This window comes from Heterodontus francisci, chromosome 38 (genome assembly GCF_036365525.1).
Source record: "Heterodontus francisci isolate sHetFra1 chromosome 38, sHetFra1.hap1, whole genome shotgun sequence".
NCBI classification, from domain to species: Eukaryota; Metazoa; Chordata; class Chondrichthyes; order Heterodontiformes; family Heterodontidae; genus Heterodontus; species Heterodontus francisci.
Genome location: NC_090408.1, coordinates 40,866,710 through 40,887,022, shown reverse-complemented (window position 1 = coordinate 40,887,022; position 20,313 = coordinate 40,866,710).

Genomic DNA, 20,313 nt, shown 5'->3' with positions numbered 1-20,313 from the left:
TGGATTTTTATGACAATCCCACAACTTCATGATGTCATAAGCAGAGAAGGAGGCCATTTGGCCCATCATGCCTGTGCTGGCTCTTTGAAAGAGCTATCCAACTAGCCCCCTCCGCTTTTTCCCCATCGCCCTGAAAGTTTTTCCTTTACAAGTATTTATCCAATTCCTTTTGAAGTTACTATTGAATCTGCTTCTGCCACCCTTTTAGGCAATGCATTCCAGATCACAACAACTCACTGTGTTAATAAAAATTAAATTAATGTCCTCTGGTTACCAGCCCACCTACCACTGGAAACAATCCCTCATTTGCTCTCTCAAAACCCTTCATAATTTTGGAGTGATATCAGCTTTATTGAAACTGAATTCAAATTCTGAAACAGCCATGGTGTAATTTGAATACACACTTGCTAAATTATTAATCCATGCTTTCAGTGGGCACTGACATAGCCACTGCACTACCCATACCCTGTAACAATGGTGGGGAAACCATCGAAACCAGGGCTTGTCAGCTTTAAAGAGGAATGTCTCAGAGGAAACCGTATAGAGATGGATAGTTAATGGGAAATTAATCCTGGAACAATGCTGTCAGATACATCAAGGCAGTAAGCCATGAGGGCACTGGGTTATGGTTGCAGAGGGCAAGATAAGGTAGATACCAGGAGGTATTTTTTCACACAAAGGGTGCTCTACAGCTGGTTAGATTGCCAGGAAGGGTGATAGAGGCCAGGATATTGGACTCATTTAAGGAACAGCTGGGTGCTGCGATGGGGAAATGGTTGGATTAGTACCATGAAGGGCCTTCTATTTAAATCTTCCCTGATCCATTCGGAACTGTTACTTGTTGGAGGCTCAATACACCGACCTGTTATTAGAAACACATTTCCCCTGCCCCCATGGATATATCACATCTATCTTCTTTGGCCTCCTTATCTCAAGAGACAATGGATAAGCGCCTGGAGGTGGTCAGTGGTTTGTGAAGCAGCGCCTGGAGTGGCTATAAAGACCAATTCTAGAGTGACAGGCTCTTCCACAGGTGCTGCAGAGAAATTTGTTCGTCGGGGCTGTTACACAGTTGGCTCTCCCCTTGCGCCTCTGTCTTTTTTCCTGCCAACTACTAAGTCTCTTCGATTCGCCACATTTTAGCCCCGTCTTTATGGCTGCCCGCCAGCTCTGGCGAACGCTGGCATCTGACTCCCACGACTTGTGATCAATGTCACAGGATTTTATGTCGCGTTTGCAGACGTCTTTAAAACGGAGACATGGATGGCCGGTGGGTCTGATACCAGTGGCGAGCTCGCTGTACAATGTGTCTTTGGGGATCCTGCCATCTTCCATGCGGCTCACATGGCCAAGCCATCTCAAGCACCGTTGACTCAGTAGTGTGTATATGCTGGGGATGTTGGCCGCCTCAAGGACTTCTGTGTTGGCGATACGGTCCTGCCACCTGATGCCAAGTATTCTCCGGAGACAGCGAAGATGGAATGAATTGAGACGTCGCTCTTGACTGACATACGTTGTCCAGGCCTCGCTGCCATACAGCAAGGTACTGAGGACACAGGCTTGATACACTCGGACTTTTGTGTTCCGTGTCAGTGCGCCATTTTCCCACACTCTCTTGGCCAGTCTGGACATAGCAGTATAGGATTTCAAATCAAGTTAAGGTGAGCAGATGACAAATCGACTTTGTCAGGCCTCATATGTTTGTAATAATGAAGTTCAAATGAGGATTATTTTTAGATGATGTCTTTTTGCGTTTCAAAGAGACATCCTGGTGAATGAAACTATGGCCTAGTTTAAGCCCAATGTCAATGTTAAGAGCTCCCAGGTCAGATATTGCTGCATTAGACATAGAGTGAAACTTCCTCTTTTTTACATTAACAATGTACTTTAACCCCAACCTTCAGAATATTCTTTCCTCTGTGCTTGTGTTAATTAATACCAAATTATGAGAAACAGTTTCCAGCAGCAGGAGGGTCAGAAACAATGTTCCCTTTAGAATTTCGCTGTTGAGTGCGGCCATTTTTTTCAATGTGCAGCACCTTTAAATATTTTTTCGTGGGCGCGCATGCATGATATTTAACATGGCTCAAGACCCATGTGGTACTTTCAGGCTGTTGCGTGACATTGCACATGCGGTGCTTAGCAGGAACATTGATCAGTAACCAGAGGACAAAGATTTACACCAGTTGGCAAAAGAACCAAAAGGGAAGTGAGGGGAATTTTTTTATGCAGTGGGTTGTTGTGATCTGGAATGCGCTGCCTGAAAGGGTGGTGGAAGCAGATTCAATAGTAACTTTCAAAAGGGAATTGGATCAATAATTGAAGAGGAGAAATTTGCAGGGCTATCGGGAAAGAGTGAGAGAGTGGGACTGATATGATAGCTCTTTCAAACAGCTGGTGCAGGCACGATGGGCCGAACGGCCTCCTTCTGTGCTGTATATTGTCATCACACGAGCACGTTATACACAGGCACGGTCCTGAAATGAATGAAGTCAACAAAACGTTTTCAGATGTATCAATTACATTTCTGCTGTCCAAACTTTTTATTTTATGTCTCTTGAAAAACATCTGAAAAGCATTTACAGTTCGAAATGTAGATTAGACATCGAATGTGTTGACGGTCAGCCTCTTCCCCATTCACTGTGCACCCTTGCTGAAACCTACAATTTTACAGCTTTTTCCTTGCATCTCGAACATAAATGTTTTCGGCACAGAAGGAGGCCATTTAGCCCTCCCTGTCTGTGCTGGCCAAAATAGAGCTCTCCAGCCTCATCCCACTTTCCAGCCCTTGGTCCGTTTCCCTGTAGGTTACAGTAGTTCACATGTATATCCAAGTGTATTTTTAAAAATAATGAGGGATTCTGCCTCTACCACCCTTTCAGGCAGTGAGTTCCAGACCCCCACCATCCTCTGGATGAAAACTTTTCCCTCAGCTCCCCTCTAATCCTTCCACAAATCACTTTAAATTTCTGCCCCCTGGTTATTGATCTCAGTGTCAAGGTCCTTCCTATTCACTCTATCTTTCTTTGGCCTCCTTGTCCCGAGAGACAATGGGTAAGCGCCTCGAGGTGGTCAGTGGTTTGTGAAGCAGCGCCTGGAGTGGCTATAAAGGCTAATTCTAGAGTGACAGGCTCTTCCACAGGTGCTGCAGATAAAATTGCTTGTCGGGGCTGTTACACAGTTGGCTCTCTCCTTGCGCTTCTGTCTTTTTTCCTGCCAACTGCTAAGTCTCTTCGACTCGCCACACTTTAGCCCCGCCTTTATGGCTGCCCGCCAGCTCTGGCGATCACTGGCAACTGACTCCCACGACTTGTGATCAATGTCACAGGACTTCATGTCGCATTTGCAGATGTCTTTAAAGCGGAGACATGGACGGCCGATGGATCTGATACCAGTGACGAGCTCGCTGTACAATGTGTCTTTGGGGATCCTGCCATCTTCCATGCGGCTCACATGGCCAAGCCATCTCAAGCGCCGCTGACTCAGTAGGGTGTATATGCTGGGGATGTTGGCCGCCTCGAGGATTTCTGCATTGGAGATACGGTCCTGCCACCTGATGCCAAGGATTCTCCGGAGGCAGCGAAGATGGAATGAATTGAGACGTCACTCTTGGCTGACATACGTTGTCCAGGCCACGCTGCCGTAGAGCAAGGTACTGAAGACACAGGCTTGATACACTCGGACTTTTGTGTCCGTGTCAGTGCGCCATTTTCCCACACTCTCTTGGCCAGTCTGGACATAGCAGTGGAAGTCTTTCCCATGCGCTTGTCGATTTCTGCATCGAGAGACAGGTTACTGGTGATAGTTGAGCCTAGGTAGGTGAACTCTTGAACCACTTCCAGAGCGTGGTCACCGATATTGATGCTTGGAGCATTTCTGACGTCCTGTCCCATGATGTTCATTTTCTTGAGGCTGATGGTTAGGCCAAATTCGTTGCAGGCAGCCGTAATCCTGTCGATGACTCTCTGCAGACACTCTTCAGTGTGAGATGTTAATGCAGCATCGTCAGCAAAGAGGAGTTCCCTGATGAGGACTTTCCGTACTTTGGTCTTCGCTCTTAGACGGGCAAGGTTGAACAACCTGCCACCTGATCTTGTGTGGAGGAAAATTCCTTCTTCTGAAGACTTGAACGCATGTGAGAGCAGCAGGGAGAAGAAGATCCCAAACAGTGTAGGTGCGAGAACACAGCCCTGTTTCACGCCGCTCAGGATAGGAAAGGGGTCTGATGAGGCGCCGCTATGCTGAATTGTGCCTTTCATATTGTCATGGAATGAGGTGATGATACTTAGTAGCTTTGGTGGATATCCGATCTTTTCTAGTAGTCTGAAGAGACCACGTCTGCTGACGAGGTCAAAGGCTTTGGTGAGATCAATGAAAGCAATGTAGAGGGACATCTGTTGTTCACGGCATTTCTCCTGTAGCTGACGAAGGGAGAACAGCATGTCAATGGTGGATCTCTCTGCTCGGAAGCCACAATGTGCCTCAGGGTAGACACGCTCAGCCAGCTTCTGGAGCCTGTTTAAAATGACTCGAGTGAAGACTTTCCCCACTGAGCAGGGAGATTCCACGGTAGTTGTTGCAGTCACTGCAGTTACCATTGTTCTTATAGAGGGTGATGATATTGGCATCGCGCATGTCCTGTGGTACTGCTCCCTCGTCCCAGCACAGGCAAAACAGTTCGTACAGTGCTGAAAATATAGCAGGCTTGGCACTCTTGATTATTTCAGGGGTAATGCCGTCCTTCCCAGGGGCTTTTCCCCTGGCTAGAGAATCAATGGCATCACTGAGTTCCGCTTTTGTTAACTGTACGTCCAGCTCATCCATGACTGGTAGAGGCTGGGCTGCATTGAGGGCGGTCTCAGTGACAACATTCTCCCTGGAGTACAGTTCCAGGTAGTTCTCAACCCAGCGGTCCATTTGCTTGCGTTGGTCAGTGATTGTGTCCCCTGATTTAGATTTGAAGGGGGCAATCTTCTTGATGGTTGACCCAAAAGCTCTCTTAATGCCATCATAAATTCCTCTGATGTTTCTGGCGTCAGAGGTGTCACTCTATTTAGGCCCCTCATAATGTGTTGCACATCAATTAATTCTCCCCTCATCCTCCCATGTTTCAAAGAAAACAGACTCAGCCTAACCAGCGCTAAAATTCTCCATTCCTGGCAACATAAATCTCCTCTGTATCCTCTCTGGTGCAATTACATTCTTCCTGCAATCCAGTGACCAGAACTGTACACAGTACTCTAGCTGTGGCCTAACTAATGTTATATACAGTTTTTGCATAACCTCCCTGTTCTTACGCTCTATGCCTCGGCTAATAGAGGAAAGTATCCCGTATGCCTTCTTAACCACCTTATTTACATGTCCTGCTACCTTTAGCGATCAGTGGACATGCACTCCAATATCCATCTGTTCCCCTACACTTCTCAGTGTCCTATTAACGTACTTCAGTAAGGTACAAATTCAAGATGCAACATACAATTAAAAGCCTTGCCAAGCTCATAAGGACTTCAGGTTGAACACTTGCCACCAATAAGTGACCCCGTCTGCACTAATGAATACATCAGTCACTGTTTGATACATACATGGGCAGCACCGTGCATATTGCAATGCTGGCTGAAAATACACCATAGGCACAAATCATCACTTACTGTGATCCTCATCTCATCCCACGGTTCTTTTGCCAATTGCCATAAATCTGTATCCTCTGGTTAGTGACCCGACTGCCAGTTTCTTATAATTTTGTATTAATTAACTTGAATAGAGGGGAGGGAATACTCTTGAGGTTGGGCTTAAAGTAAGTCGTTGGAGTAAAAAACACGATTCACTCTACATCACTGCTCATTTTATTTTCTTGCTACAGCTGTACTGGGTGTTATAGAGTCATAGAGTTATCCAGCACACCGCACCTAGAATACTGCATACAGTTTTGGAAACATTAACTTATTTAGAAACATAGAAACATATAAAAATAGGAGCATGAGTCGGCCATTCGGCCCTTCGATCCTGCACCGCCATTCAATACGATCATGGCTGATCATCCAAACTCAGTACCCTGTTCCCGCTTTTAGGAAGGGATTTGCTGGCATTGGAGGAAGTTCAGAGGAGGTTCGCTAGATTGATTCCTAGATGAACGGGTTGCCTTATGAGGAAAGGTTGAGTAGGTTGGGCCAATACCCTTTGGAGTTTAGAAAAATGAGAGGTGATGACAGGGTAGAAGCTGAGAGGATGCTTCCCCTCATGGGGAATCTAGATCTAGGGGACATAGTTTCAGAATAAGTGGTCACCCATTTACAATGGAGATGAGGAGAAATTTCTTCTCTCAGAGAGTCATGAATCTTTGGAATTTTCTACCCCAGGGAGCAGGGGAGGCTGGGTCATTGAATATATCCAAGGTTGAGACAGACAGGTTCTTGAACTATAGGGGAATCAAGGGTTAAGGGGAAAAGGCAAGAAATTGGAGTTGAGGCCAAGATCAGATCAGCCATGATCTTATTGAGTGATGGAGCAGGCTCAAGAGGCCATATAGCCTATTCCTGCTCTTATTTCTACTGTTCTTAGAATATGGGCATTGTTAGAAAGGATGGCATTTATTTTCCATCATGAATCAACCTGATTGAGAGACCAGGCCACTTCAGTCAGTCACATTGGTGTGGGACTGGAGTCACATACCAGGCCAGGCTAGGCAAGGACAGTAGATTTCCTTCCCTAAGGGACTATAGCAAACCAGTTGGGTTTTTACAACAACTTAACAGCTTAATGGTCACTTTTACTGAATCGGTCTTTTTTTTATTTCCTGTGTATCGGTGATGGAGGGAGTGAATGTTTGTGGATGGGGTGCCAGTCAAGCGGGCTGCTTTGTCCTGGATGGTGTCAAGCATCTTGAGTGTTGTTGGAGCTGCACCCATCCAGGCAAGTGGAGAGTATTCCATCACACTCCTGACCTATAATGGCAAAAAATGGCAAAGCTGCTGTTTCCTTCTGGCAGAGGATGGCCATTGTGTGAGGAGCTCCTGGAGACTGATGTCTCCGATAGTGCTGGGGGGTGATACAGTGGCAGCAGCTCCCATCAGACTTATTGCGCCTCCATTGCATCCCTCACACTCCTGCTCCGTTCCCCTCAACAGCACACTCACTGCAGACACAGTGAAGGCTGCAAGCCGCCCTTGCAATGGGGCACACTGAATCCACTTCCTCAGGCTGCCTGCTGTCCCTACTTGGGCGGTGATCCCAGAGGTGGGTTCTTAAATTGGCCGCCTTCTGGAAAGTTGAACTGGAAGGCAAGCTGCTGTTGTGAACAGGGTTAAAACGCAAAAATGGTCCCAATGGTCGAAAATGTTTGCAGTCCAGAAAATTCTGCACTAAGAATCATCAACAAATCAGGGGCATGCTACAGTTTTACCAATTTTTCCTTCCTTGCATTGGCCTCTCATGTTGGGTTACTAGCCTACTCAGAAGCTACTCTGAGGCTGACACTTCAGTGTGACCATCTTTCAGATGACACATTAAATCGAAGCCTTGTCTGCCCTTTCATGGCCACTATTTCAAAGAATAGCAGGGGAGCTCTCTCCAGCAGCCTGGGCCAATATTTATCCCACAGTCAACATCACTAAAAGCAGATTACTCTGGTCATTATCCCATTATTGTGCTGTGTGCAAATTGGCTGCTGCATTTCCTACATTGCCAACAGTGACTGAACTTCAGAAGTACTTCAATGGCTGTAAAGAGGTTTGGGGCGTCTTGAGGTGTGAAAGGCGCTAAAGCAATGCAGGTCTTTGTTTTATTTGCCTTGTATTAACTACCATTATCTACAACCAGCTGTCTTTTCCACACCCTGGGGCTGAATTTTATTTGGGTGCCGTGCTCTGCGGCTGTGCCCTTTAATCTCAGCGCAGTGCCCGCATTCAGCGGCCGCCGAGGAGCCCCTGCGATATTTTGGGTGGGGGCTCATTTAAATAGAGGGGGTGCAGCGGCTGCCCCTGATGACGTAAGGGGGCGGCCGCCACGTCCACCGGCAACGGCGTCTGTCGCCACCCTGCAGATGCAGGCGCCGGTGCCATTTTTAAAGGGCTTTAAGCCCTTATAAGTCATTTTACATTTTAAAGGTACTGCATAAAGGAATTTTCTATTAACACATAATAAAGATATGGACACCCTTCCCCAACCCTCCAATGGTCTTTTAATTGGCCCTCATTGACAAAAACACTTTATTCTCTCCCCGGACTTCCCCCCCAACCTTCAATCATTTGTCCTTCAACCCCTTCCCACCATTCAAACAACCAATAATAATTGATTTCCCCGGTCCTCCACCCCTCCCACCCTGAAAATTTTATTCCTCCCCCCTCCCCACCAGGTTCTTGCCTGGAACTCCATACAGGGTTCCAAAGATGCGCGAGCTTTGTTCGGAATCGGTAAAATCGGCGTGGGATGTCCGCTGCCTGCAGGTAAGTTTATTAGCATGTAATTTAAGTTCATTTATATATTTAGATGATGGGCCCGCCGCCGTGCAGCTGAGGGGTGGGGGCTGCACCGAGGTCCCCCCTGCTGCCGGTGATATGCGGCGGGCCCTTCACGATGTCGCGGGTCGAGGTTGGCCTCTCCCCGCAGCATCTTACCGGCCTCTGCACCGTGACCCGCGGCTTCGAGGGGCCGGTAAAATTCAGCCCCCTGTCTTAGCAGTTCCTTTTTTCGATACCCCATGATTGCTGAGTAAAAGCCAGAAAACGTGACTAGATTTTCCAAACATAAAGTGACCCTTGACCCTGCTAGAAGCATAGATTTGTATACATTTGTATTTATATATATATTTTAAAGAACACTTATTTTGGTTTATTTCCTCTTTTTACATCACCATTAAGATTTCTCAATTGCACCAGGAAAAAAATAATTACTTTAAGGGGAACTAAATTTCTGCAATCAAGTCCTTCTTTTCTTTGCTTGACTCAACCTTCTCATAATGCGATCACTAAGCACATTGTTCAGCTATTTCTGGCTTAGGTCTGAGTTCCGCTATTTTCCCTTATGCCTCACTTCTCCTTCTGACCCTTTACACTTCCAGCTCCAACTATGCCTCAGGCACAGTTGTCCATGTTAACTGATGCACTGGGGAAACATTTAGGAATGTAGAAGAAGGTCAGTCAGCCCTTCAAGCCTGTTCCTGCCATTCAATGAAATCATAGGGTCATTTGCAACACAGAAGGAGGCCAAGGCTGTATGATTCTCTTCAATTTTTCCATGTCAACAGTAACAATGTAGTTGCAGGCTGTGGCCATTAGGTGACTCATGGAATCTCAAGCCCATCGCCATCTAGTATATAAAAAATCATCAACTGATCATGGGTAAATTTCCTTTATAACTAGGCCACTATAAACTTCTAACCCTTCATTGTTGACAGGTCTGTGCTCCACCTCTCGGCCACTTAAAAAGAGTATTTAAAACACATCAGGCATCACTCGTGAGCCAAGGAACGGGGGTGCAGGACAGAGTTGAGGATGGAATGCAGCGAGGGGCATGGGCAGGGACAAACTGCACCACCCAAACACCTGGTCCCTGCCATGCAGCGGGAGTTAAAATCATCGGTCAGGAGCTTTGTTCACATGAGTGCTGAAGAAGGAGAACACTAAAGTGCTAATTTCTTCTTCACAACTTGGTGGCATCAATGCACTTGCTTCTGATTCCGAAGGTCGTGGTTTTAAGTCCCACTCCGAGGACGTGAGCATAAAAGTCCAGGCTGACGCTAGAGTGCAGTACTGAGGGACTGCTGCACTGTCAGAGGTGCAGGCCATCTTTCAGATGACACCTTAAACTGAGATCCCGCCTGCCCTCTGAGGGGGATGCGAAAGATCCAAAGGCCACTATTTGACGAAGAGCGGGGGTGTCTCTCACATTGCTGTTTGCGGGAGCTTGCTGTGCACAAATTGGCTGCCGCATTTCCTACATTACAACAGTGATTGCACTTCAAAAAAGTACTTCATTGGCTTTGGGACATACTGAGGTTGTGACAGGTGATATAGAAATGCAAAATCTTCTTTCTTTCATTGCGCCCTTTGGAACTCAGTCTAGGGCATGGCGCATGTTGTATCAATAACGATAGCGTGCTTGCTGCGTCTTTCTGGGGCTGTGCGTGATGATTATTAGTGCATACGCTAATACCATGCAAGAAAATGAGGACCTTTCTAAATGACTGTGTGAAATGTTAGCCTCGCAAAACAAGGCCTGGTTCTTACAGTTTACAGAAATAGCTACTTTCAGTTCAGCTGGAGCGAGCAGTAGTCTTATTCAGTACAGAAGTGAACCTGTTGAATGGCGAGCAGTGTCACCACAAGAAATTGCATCATCAACTTCTTTATGCAACCACATTTCAAGCAACGCTTCTCATTCCCAACCTTGCTACATTTTCCCTCTACAAATGCCACCCCTCTGTTTGTAAAAGAAATTCATTCTGTTTTTCTGAAACAGTGAGCAAGCGATGGAGGTGTTTACTGACAGAACGCCCACAACTTCAAGAAAAATATACTTTGGTGGGGGTTGGGGGGGGGGTGGGGGGGGGGGGGGGGGGATGGGGTGAGAGGTGGTGGAGGGGTAGAGAACAAAACAAATGTGGTTTGTACAAGGTCATTGTTATACTTCCAGAGCAGAGCTTGAATAAGATGGTGAATAGCTGAGTCTTACGGGAATGTGAAGTTGCTTATCTCAAAATGGAAACTTGTTTATCTGTTTCTGTGTTGCGGTTCCTGTTTGCATAATACACAACACCTTGTTCCTGTTATTCTCTAAGAATGACTTTGATCTGAGCCACTGACTATGGCCAGGACGGCTTAGTGTACAATTAAGCCCTGCACACCTCTGCAAGATGTTAAAGCTTGAGAAACAAGGCTTTTGATACCTTTTCAGTCCCCTTCCCTCCCTTTTCGGCACCATATTTGTCTCTCACACCATCCCTGCAAGACAAAAGTGCCTGGGGCTCTGATTCAGCCCTGCCCTCTTGCTCCCTCATCTCCCTCAGTGTGTCTCAGATGCAAAATTCAACCTGACATTAGTCCCCACTCTGCTACTCCTTCTCTCAAGGTACAGATATTTGTAAATATTCAACAACAACAGCAATAACTTGTATTTATAGAGTACCATTAATGTAATAGAATGTCCCAACGCGCTTCACAGGAGTGTTATCAAACAAAATTTGACACTGAGCCACATAAGGAGATGTTGGTGCAGATGACCAAAAGCTTGGTCAAAGAGGTCATTTTTAAGAAATGTCTTAAATATGGAAAGAGAGGTGGAGAGGTTTGGGGGGTGGTGGGGGTGGGGGGTGGGGGGTGGGGGGAAGTCCTAGAGCTTGAGGTCTGGACAGTTGAAGGCCCAGCTACCGATATTGGAGCGATTAAAATCGGGGATATTCACGAGGCCAGAATTCGAGGAGTACAGAAATCCCAAAGGGTTGTTGGATTGGAGGAGATTACAGACTTAGAGATAGACGGACCAATGGCAGGATTTGAAAACAAGGTTGAGAATTTTAAAATCAATGCATTGCTGGACCAGGAGCTGCTGTAGGTCAATGAGCATAGGGGTGATGTGTGAATGGGACTTGGTGAGAGTTAGGACATGTAGAGCAGAGTTTTGTATGACTTCAGGTTTATGGAGGGTAGAAAGTTAGAATGATGAAGTCTAGAGGTAACAAAGGCATGAATGAGGGTTTCAGCAGCAGATGAGCTGCGGCAGGGGCGGAGTTGGCAATGATAGAAATCATGAGGAATTCTATCCCTGAGGAACACCCTCAGCTCCATCCCCCACTGTGCCTTCAGCTGTGTAGATCCTATGCTCTGGAATTCCCTTCCTAAATCTTCCACCTCCAACACCCTCTCCTCCTCATCCTCCTGCTCCACATCCCACTTCTCCTCCTCTTCTCCACTTCCCTCTCCTTCTCCAGCTCCTCCTCTCCCCCTTCCACTCTCCCTCTCCCCTCCTCTTCTCCTCCCCCTCCTCCGCCTCCTTCTCTCCCCCTCCCCCTTTCCCTTCCTCCTCTCCCTCTCCTCCTTTTCTGCTCCTACTCACCTCCTCCCCTTCCTCTTCTGTATAATGCACTTCCTTTCACCAAGCTTTTCATCAACCCCGCACCCCCCCAACATCTCCTTTGGTTCAGCATCCATTTTTATCTTAACACAGTTCTGTAAAGCAGCTGGGGATGTTTCTATGAATGTGAGTTGTTGTTGTTGTTGAAAGGATTTGGTTCATTCTTAGGTTGAGCAGAGTAAAAAGAATAAAACTGATGGAGGTGACCTTTCACCTGGTTGGACACACCCACTGGAAGGATATTACTTTGTTACTTGTGTGATCACAGGATTGGCTGGGCTGTGATTGGCTGGGCTGTGATTTTTTACCATGTTGAATGTAGCAGCGAGTGTTCGCTGTCTAATTCTCCCGTGATGAGTTGCCAGTTGGATGGACTCTGTAGGCTGCTCAACGCCTATCGAACCATTTTGGTAAATGGAGAAGTCGGGAGAACTTGACGGAATTAAAAAGCTCTTCACCTTGCAGTGAAAGCGGGGAGTTTTCTGTGACCGATTGTTGGCATCTGCCAGTTTTCACAAACAAATACATGGAAACCAAATGCAGCATAATCATAGCAAATGATTTGCCATTTCTCGGAAGCCATTTCAGAATCTTTCACTTTAATCGAAGATAAGCCACGGTCAGGATTACAATGGCTTGGTTTCAAGAGATTAAGAACTAATTTTAAAACTGAGATTGATAGATTTTTGTCAACCAAATGTATTAAGGGATATGGGGTAAAGGTGGGTAAATGGAGTTGGGTTTAAAGGCTTGCTCAGGTCAGGAAAAAAAAAACAACCCGAACCCAACAGAACTACATCAGACCCGCGCACGACCGGCCCGAGTCCCTCCATTTTCTCGCGCGCCCGACCTGACCTGAGCCTGACCCGACCCAACCACCGGAATGTTGACTTTACCTACCTTCCAATTCCGAATCTGCAGGAAGCTGCAGCATGAGCGCGATGACGTCATAGAGACGCTCACTCACTCACTGCGCAGACTCGGAGTTTCCCTCCTTGACGTCCCGGACTCCCAGCTCAGGTAGGCTTTTCAACTTTTGACACTTACTAAACTCAAACTTCCCAGCAGAGTAAAATGTAATATTTACTGTGTGTGTCTGACCCAGACCGGGCCCGAGCCAGGCCCGAGCCCGAAAGCCGGACCCGGAAGAGCGACCTGAACCCGACCCGAACCCGACACATATCGTTGGGTCCCGTCGGGTTCGGGTCGGGTAGCAGGCCCTTAGTTGGGTTGCAGATCTGCCATGATCACATTGAGTGGCAGAACAGGCTCGAGGGGATAAATGACCTCCTGCTATTCCTATGTTCCTAGGTAAGGGTTAAATATTGTTCGGGACACCTCCCCTGTTCTTGTTCAAAATAGTGCCATAGGATCTTTTACATCCACCAGAGAGGGTGGATGTCATCCAAAAGATGGCACCTCTGACAGTGCAGCATTCGCTCAGTATAGCACAGGGAGTTGCAGCCTACCTTCTGTGCCCACGTCTCAAGTGGAACTTTATGCCACAATCTCCAGACCCAGCAGTGACATTGTTACGCACTGAGCCACAATACTACATACCACAGTCACGGTGTGCTGCTGGAGGTGGTGTGGGGTTCTGAGCGCAGTGACAGCACTCTTGAATAACAAGAAAGTGCTGGAAATACTCAGTAGGTCTGGCAGCATCTGTGGAGAGAGAAGCAGAGTTAACGTTTCAGGTCAGTGACCTTTCATCGGAACCCCTGCTTCTGTCTCCACAGATGCTGCCAGACCTGCTGAGTATTTCCAGCATTTCTTGTTTTTATTTCAGATTTCCAGCATCTGCAGTATATTGCTTTTATTTTACTCTTGAATAAATAACCTGCTATATCCTGAATGGCGGCAAGCTACATTTGCATTTTAGGAATTTTCAGGCAACCTACTTAACAGGAAATACACATTCATTAACATTAAGACGTAGGCTGAGCCTGTCCAAACACATTTCACACAAGGCCCTTTGGGTTGACATATCATTTTCTGTCTGCCAAGACAAAACAAAACGTATAAGCAAGTCAACTCCTGCTTATTAAACAACGTAACCATGACCGACACAGAGATAACAAGTTACTTACGCATATATAAACCCTTTAATGGGTCTCATTTCCCTCTGTAAGATTTTGATTTTCTCCTCTGTCTTGCTCTCCTGGGTAACGATTGCCTTGGTTTGTAACTCCTCTGTGAAGTTCATTGTATTTCTCAAGCTTGTTTACAGAACTAGAGGATGACAGGTGTTTACAGGAAGCTTAAAAATAGTGTCAGTCTCGGGTGTCCCTGAAGCATCGACTCTGTGACATTGAATTCTCCAACAAGGATCTGGAAGAACAAAAGAAATTTTTGCGCTTTGGGAGATATAAAGGTAAACAAGAGTAACAATATGATTGGCACGTGGCCTTTGCCCAGATTGTTGATTCTCAATTTCAGCTGCTTTTATAAGCTAAATGTTTAAATCTCTTGTCGCCCTGTTCCTCCATCACTATCCCAAGTGTGTTACTGATTTCACAACCGTGAGACGCTTTTGTCAACAACATGGAGCTTGCTACCACAAGCTGTAGTTGTGATGAATGGCATAGATACATTCAAGGGGAAGCTGGTTAAGTACATGAGGGAGCAAGGAATACAACAACACCTTATATTTATATAGCGTCTTTAATGTAATGAAACATCCCAAGGCGCTTCACAGGAGCATTATAAAACAAAACTTGACACTGAGCCACAAAAGGAGATATTAGGTCAGATGACCAAAAGCTTGGTCAAAGAGGTAAGCATCAAGGAGCGTCTTAAAGGAGGAAAGCAAAGCTGAGAGGTGGAGCGGCGTAGGGAGGGAATTACAGAGCTTGGGGCGAGGCAACTGAAGGCGCAGCCACCGATGGTGGAGTGATTAAAGTCAGGGATGCTCAAGAGGCAGAGATCTCGCAGGATTATGGGGCTGGAGGAGATTACAGAGATAGGGAGAGGTGTGGCTATGGAGGGATATGTTGGGATATGTATGGTAGAGGGGTATGTTGATCAGGTTAGATGAAGAAGGGTAGGAGGAAGCCCATTACCATCAAGCCAGGAGACCAACCCTGGTTCAATGAAGAGTGCAGGAGGGCATGCCAGGAGCAGCACCAGGCATACCTCAAAATGAGGTGACAACCTGGTGAAGCTACAACACAGGACTATCTGTGTGCCAAACTGCGTAAGCAGCATGAGATAGACAGAGCTAAGCGATCCCATAACCAACGGATCAGATCGAAACTCTGCAGTCCTGCCACATCCAGCCGTGAATGGTGGTGGACAATTAAACAACTAACTGGAGGAGGTGGCTCCACAACTTTCCCCATCCTCAATGATGGGGGAGCCCAGCACATCAGTGCGAAAGATAAGGCTGAAGCATTTGCAACAATCTTCAGCCAGAAGTGCCGAATTGATGATCCATCTCGGCCTCCTCCTGAAGTCCCCAGCATCACAGATGCCAGACTCCAGCCAATTCAATTCAATTCACGTGATATCAAGAAATGACTGAAGGCACAGGATACTGCAAAGGCGATGGGCCCTGACAATATTCCAGCAACAGCACTGAAAACCTGTGCTCCAGAACTAGCCGCTTCCCTAGCCAAGCTGTTCCAGTACAGCTACAACACTGGCATCTACCCTGCAATGTGGAAAATTGCCCAGGTATGTCCTGTACACAAAAAGCAGGACAAGTCCAACCCGGCCAATTACCACCCCATCAGCCTACTCTCAATCATCAGTAAAGTGATGGAAGGTGTCATCAACAGTTCCATCAAGCGGCACCTGCTTAGCAATAACCTGCTCAGTGACGCTCAGTTTGGGTTCTGCCAGGGCCACTCAGCTCCTGACCTCATTACAGCCTTGGTTTAAACATGGACAAAAGAGCTGAACTCAAGAGGTGAGGTGAGAGTAACTGCCCTTGACATCAAGGCAGCATTTGACCGAGTATGGCATCAAGGAGCCCTAGCAAAACTGAAATCAATGGGAATCAGGGGGAAAACTCTTCGCTGGTTGGAGTCATACCTAGCACAAAGGAAGATGGTTGTGGTTGTTGGAGGTCAATCATCTGAGCTCCAGGACATCACTGCAGGAGTTCCTCAGGCTTGTGTCCTAGGCCCAACCATCTTCAGCTGCTTCATCAATGACCTTCAATCATAAGGTCAGAAGTGGGGATGTTCGCTGATGATTGTACAATGTTCAGCACCATTCGTGACTCCTCAAATACTGAAGCAGTCCGTGTAGAAATGCAACAAGACTTGGACAATATCCAGGCTTGGGCTGATAAGTGGCAAGTAACATTCGTGCCACACAAGTGCCAGGCAATGACCATCTCCAACAAAAGAGAATTTAACCATCTCCTCTTGACATTCAATGGCATTACCATCGCTGAATCCCCCACTATCAACATCATAGGGGCTACCATTGACCAGAAACTGAGCTGGAGTAGCCATATAAATGCCATGGCTACAAGAGCAGGTCAGAGGCTAGGAATCCTGTGGCGAGTAACTCACCTCCTGACTCCCCAAAGCCTGTCCACCATCTACAAGGCACAAGTCAAGAGTGTGATGGAATGCTCTCCACTTGCCTGGATGGGTGCAGCTCCAACAATACACAAGCAGCTTGACACCATACAGGAAAAAGCAGCCCGCTTGAATGGCACCCCATCTACAAACATTCACTCCCTCCATCACCGACGCACAGAGGCAGCAGTGTGTACCATCTACAAGATGCACTGCAGAAACGCACCAAGGCTCCTTAGACAGCACCTTCCAAACCCACGACCTCTACTAACTAGAAGGACAACGGCAACAAATTCATGGGAACACCACCACCTGCAAGTTCCCCTCCAAGTCACACACCATCTTGACTTGGAACTATATCACTGTTCCTTCACTGTTGCTGGGTCAAAATCCTGGAATTCCCTCCGAACAACACTGTGGGTGTACCTACAGTGGTTCAAGAAGGCAGCTCACCACCTCCTTCTCAAGGGCAATTAGGGATGGGCAATAAATGCTGGCCTGGCCAGCGACGCCCACATCCCATGAATGAATTTTTTAAAAACGTGGAGTCGAAATACTGGCGCGATCTGTTAGGCCAAATGGCCTGTTTCTGTCCTGTAATAATACTGTGTAACATGTTGCAACTGGCTTTGTTCTTTTCCATTTCAAGACCCAATTGTCACCAGTTTTGAAGACCTCATACTGAGCTGATCCAAGACACGGTTACCGGTATTGGACTTTCCACCTCTTGCTTGTGGTTTGTGTCCGAGATGCATCTCCAGTGGCTCAAACACCTTGTAAAGCAGGGACTCCCTCCTGTCTCCGCAAACTTTGGTAGGGTGATGCTGGGCTGCTGCTTCTTGTCACTTATGCTGGGATGTGGATGTTTGACATGCCCAAGTTCAAAGCACCTCACAGGAGTGAAATCAGCCAAGTATTGACACCGAGCCACGTAAGGAAACATTAGAACAGGTGACCAAAAGCTTGCTCAAAGAAGTAGGTTTTAAGGAGCATCCTGAAGGAGGAGAGGCAGAGTGATTTAAGGAAGGAATTTTAGAGATTTGAGTCTAGACGGTTGAAAACACAGCTGCCACTGCTGGAGCGAAGGAAGTGGAAGATGCACTAGAGGCCAGAGTGACAGAAACGAATAGGAATATTATACAAACATCTTTTTGTTGGTTAAAGCTGCACACCTACAACTCGCAGACCATATATTGCCGCCCGCTGATTAGACACAGCAGGGTTGGTTGTGATTTTGGTTAAGTTGAAACCCCATCGAATGCATTTTGCCGATAGCACTTTGACATAACCTGCCCCCGGATTTGAAGTGAAACTTTTGTTTGAAATCAAATTCTGAGAAAAAAGTAAAACTCCTCCAGCTTTAGCAGAAATAGCAGTTTCTGCCTTACACATTTTGCGAGTGGAACAGGAGGCAGCCGAAAGTTGTAGGACGAAGTGTTTCATCAGTTTGCAAAACCAAAGTCTGTTTTTGACATTTAATCACTGGCTAATTTTTAAAAAGATACTGCTTTATTTAATTGTACATGACCCATGTGGTTAATTTTTTTTGAGCACATACAGATCATGTTGCCCATAGTGAAAGCTCCCACCTTTACAGCTGGTCTAATCGGATCAAATCCATTTTAAACATTCTCTCCCTGTGGGTAGCCAGCTCTAGTTGGGTGCATTCCTGGAGGTATCACCAGGACTTCCTTCCTCCAACTGCCACAACCCCCGAACTCCTCCCCATTGGTTGCCCAACATGCCCATATTGCCATCCCACACCCAATTGGGAAGCGAATAGAATCTTCATAGAATGATACAGCACAGAATGAGGCCATTCGGCCCATCACGTCTGTGTCAACTCTATCAAAGAGTTATCCAATTAGTCCCACTCCATAAGCCCTACAAACTTTTCCACTTCAAGTATTTATCCAATTCCATTTTGAAAGTTACTATTACTGCGTTCTTATGTTCTTATGAATCTGCTTCCACCGCCCTTTCAGGCAGTGCATTCCAGATGATAACAACTTGTTGCATAAAATACTTCTTCCCTCATGCTGCGTCCGGTTCTTTTGCCAATCACCTTAAATCTGTGTCCTCTCATTAGTGACCCTTCCGCCACTGGAAACAGTTTCTTCTTATTTACTTTATCAAAATCCTTCATGATTTTGAACACTTCTATCAAATTTCTTCTTAAATTTTTCTGCTCGAAGGAGAACAACCCCAGTCACTCCACATGAAAGAAGTTTTCATCCCTGGTACCAGTCGATTAAATCTCCTCTGTATCCTCTCCAGGGCCTTGACATCCTTCCTAAAGTGTGGTGTCCAGAATACTCTAGTTGGAGCCTAACCAGTGTTTTATAAAGTTTTAGCATAATTTCCTTACATTTGTACTCTATACTTTTATGAATAAAACCTTCTCAATTTGATCATTTCCGTATTGTCTGATTCTTACCTGTCAGTCAAAATGTTTGATACAATTCCTGATGCCTGATGTGAACACATGATAATTTGTGCTGGGGCTATTAACAGTAAAATTTAGCCCTTTATTAGCAAGTGACCCTGGAAGGTTGTAACGTGATGGGGTACCTGTCAATGTAAACCTGCTGATACTCTGCTGATGTTGAATTCTAGAGGAGAGGCTTTTTTATTTCTTGGACAAGTCCCTTGGCTATTGTCATTCGCTGTATAATATTGACTGTGCAGTGAATTCATGGCCTTTTTGAGATTGACAATCAGAACACACACTCCAATTCTCCTCTTGCTATGTGGGCATAACACCAGCCATCTATTCTGATTCAGCATCTTTGCACCAGGTACATGCAACTATTGATTATTTTACTGCTCCTTGCCCAGACACTGTTCCTTCTGGTATCACCTGCTCTTCTTCCTGACATCAGAAGAACTCTCCATGAAACAATGAAGGAGACAATTGGGTGTAGATTGGCCTGTCGCACTACTGGGTATTTTGACCCTCGGTATTGCTCCATTTTGTTCTAGAAGGCAAAGATAGTCATGCTCTTGGGAATGTGCATAAATGTTCTATTCCAGATAGCCAGGCAGTGAAGGAGAGAACGGGAGCCTAATCTTTACACACTTATAAGCTTTTATTTACTGAGACGTACATTACAAACATGGACCTCCAAACCCAACCAACACAGTTTCCGTCTGCTCCTATATAAAGGAGCACAAGTGAATCCCCAGTTAATTCCCATCACCTGAATATAATTAAACACTCAATTAATATGCAATTAACAAACTGTTGGGTATGTATATTGATGTCCTTATGAATAGTCCCAAGACCTGTTTTCTATCTCAGTTATAAAGGTTTTCACTAACGGTTGAAATACAGAAGGATTAATGAAATATTTTTTTTTTTCAAAATATACTTTATTCATAAAAATCTGTAAAAATTACATTCCCAAACAGTTTAAAACAGCATCAGGTCAAAAAATACAAACAGTGCAAAGGTGATCAGTTTCCTTCTATACAATTATGAGTTGCCTCACAACCCTTCCATTTCATTGTCATGCCATATACATTTTTACATTTACAGCACACAAAATTTTCCGGATATAGTTCGAGGGGTTTCCCATGGATCCAGCCCCTCAGTTCAGCTTGGTGGGGGGGACCTTACACTGTGGTCTTTCTCCATTGAGCCTTTGCTGTGGCTGCCCCAAGCTTTAGTGCATCCCTCAGCACGTAGTCCTGGACCTTGGAATGTGCCAGTCTG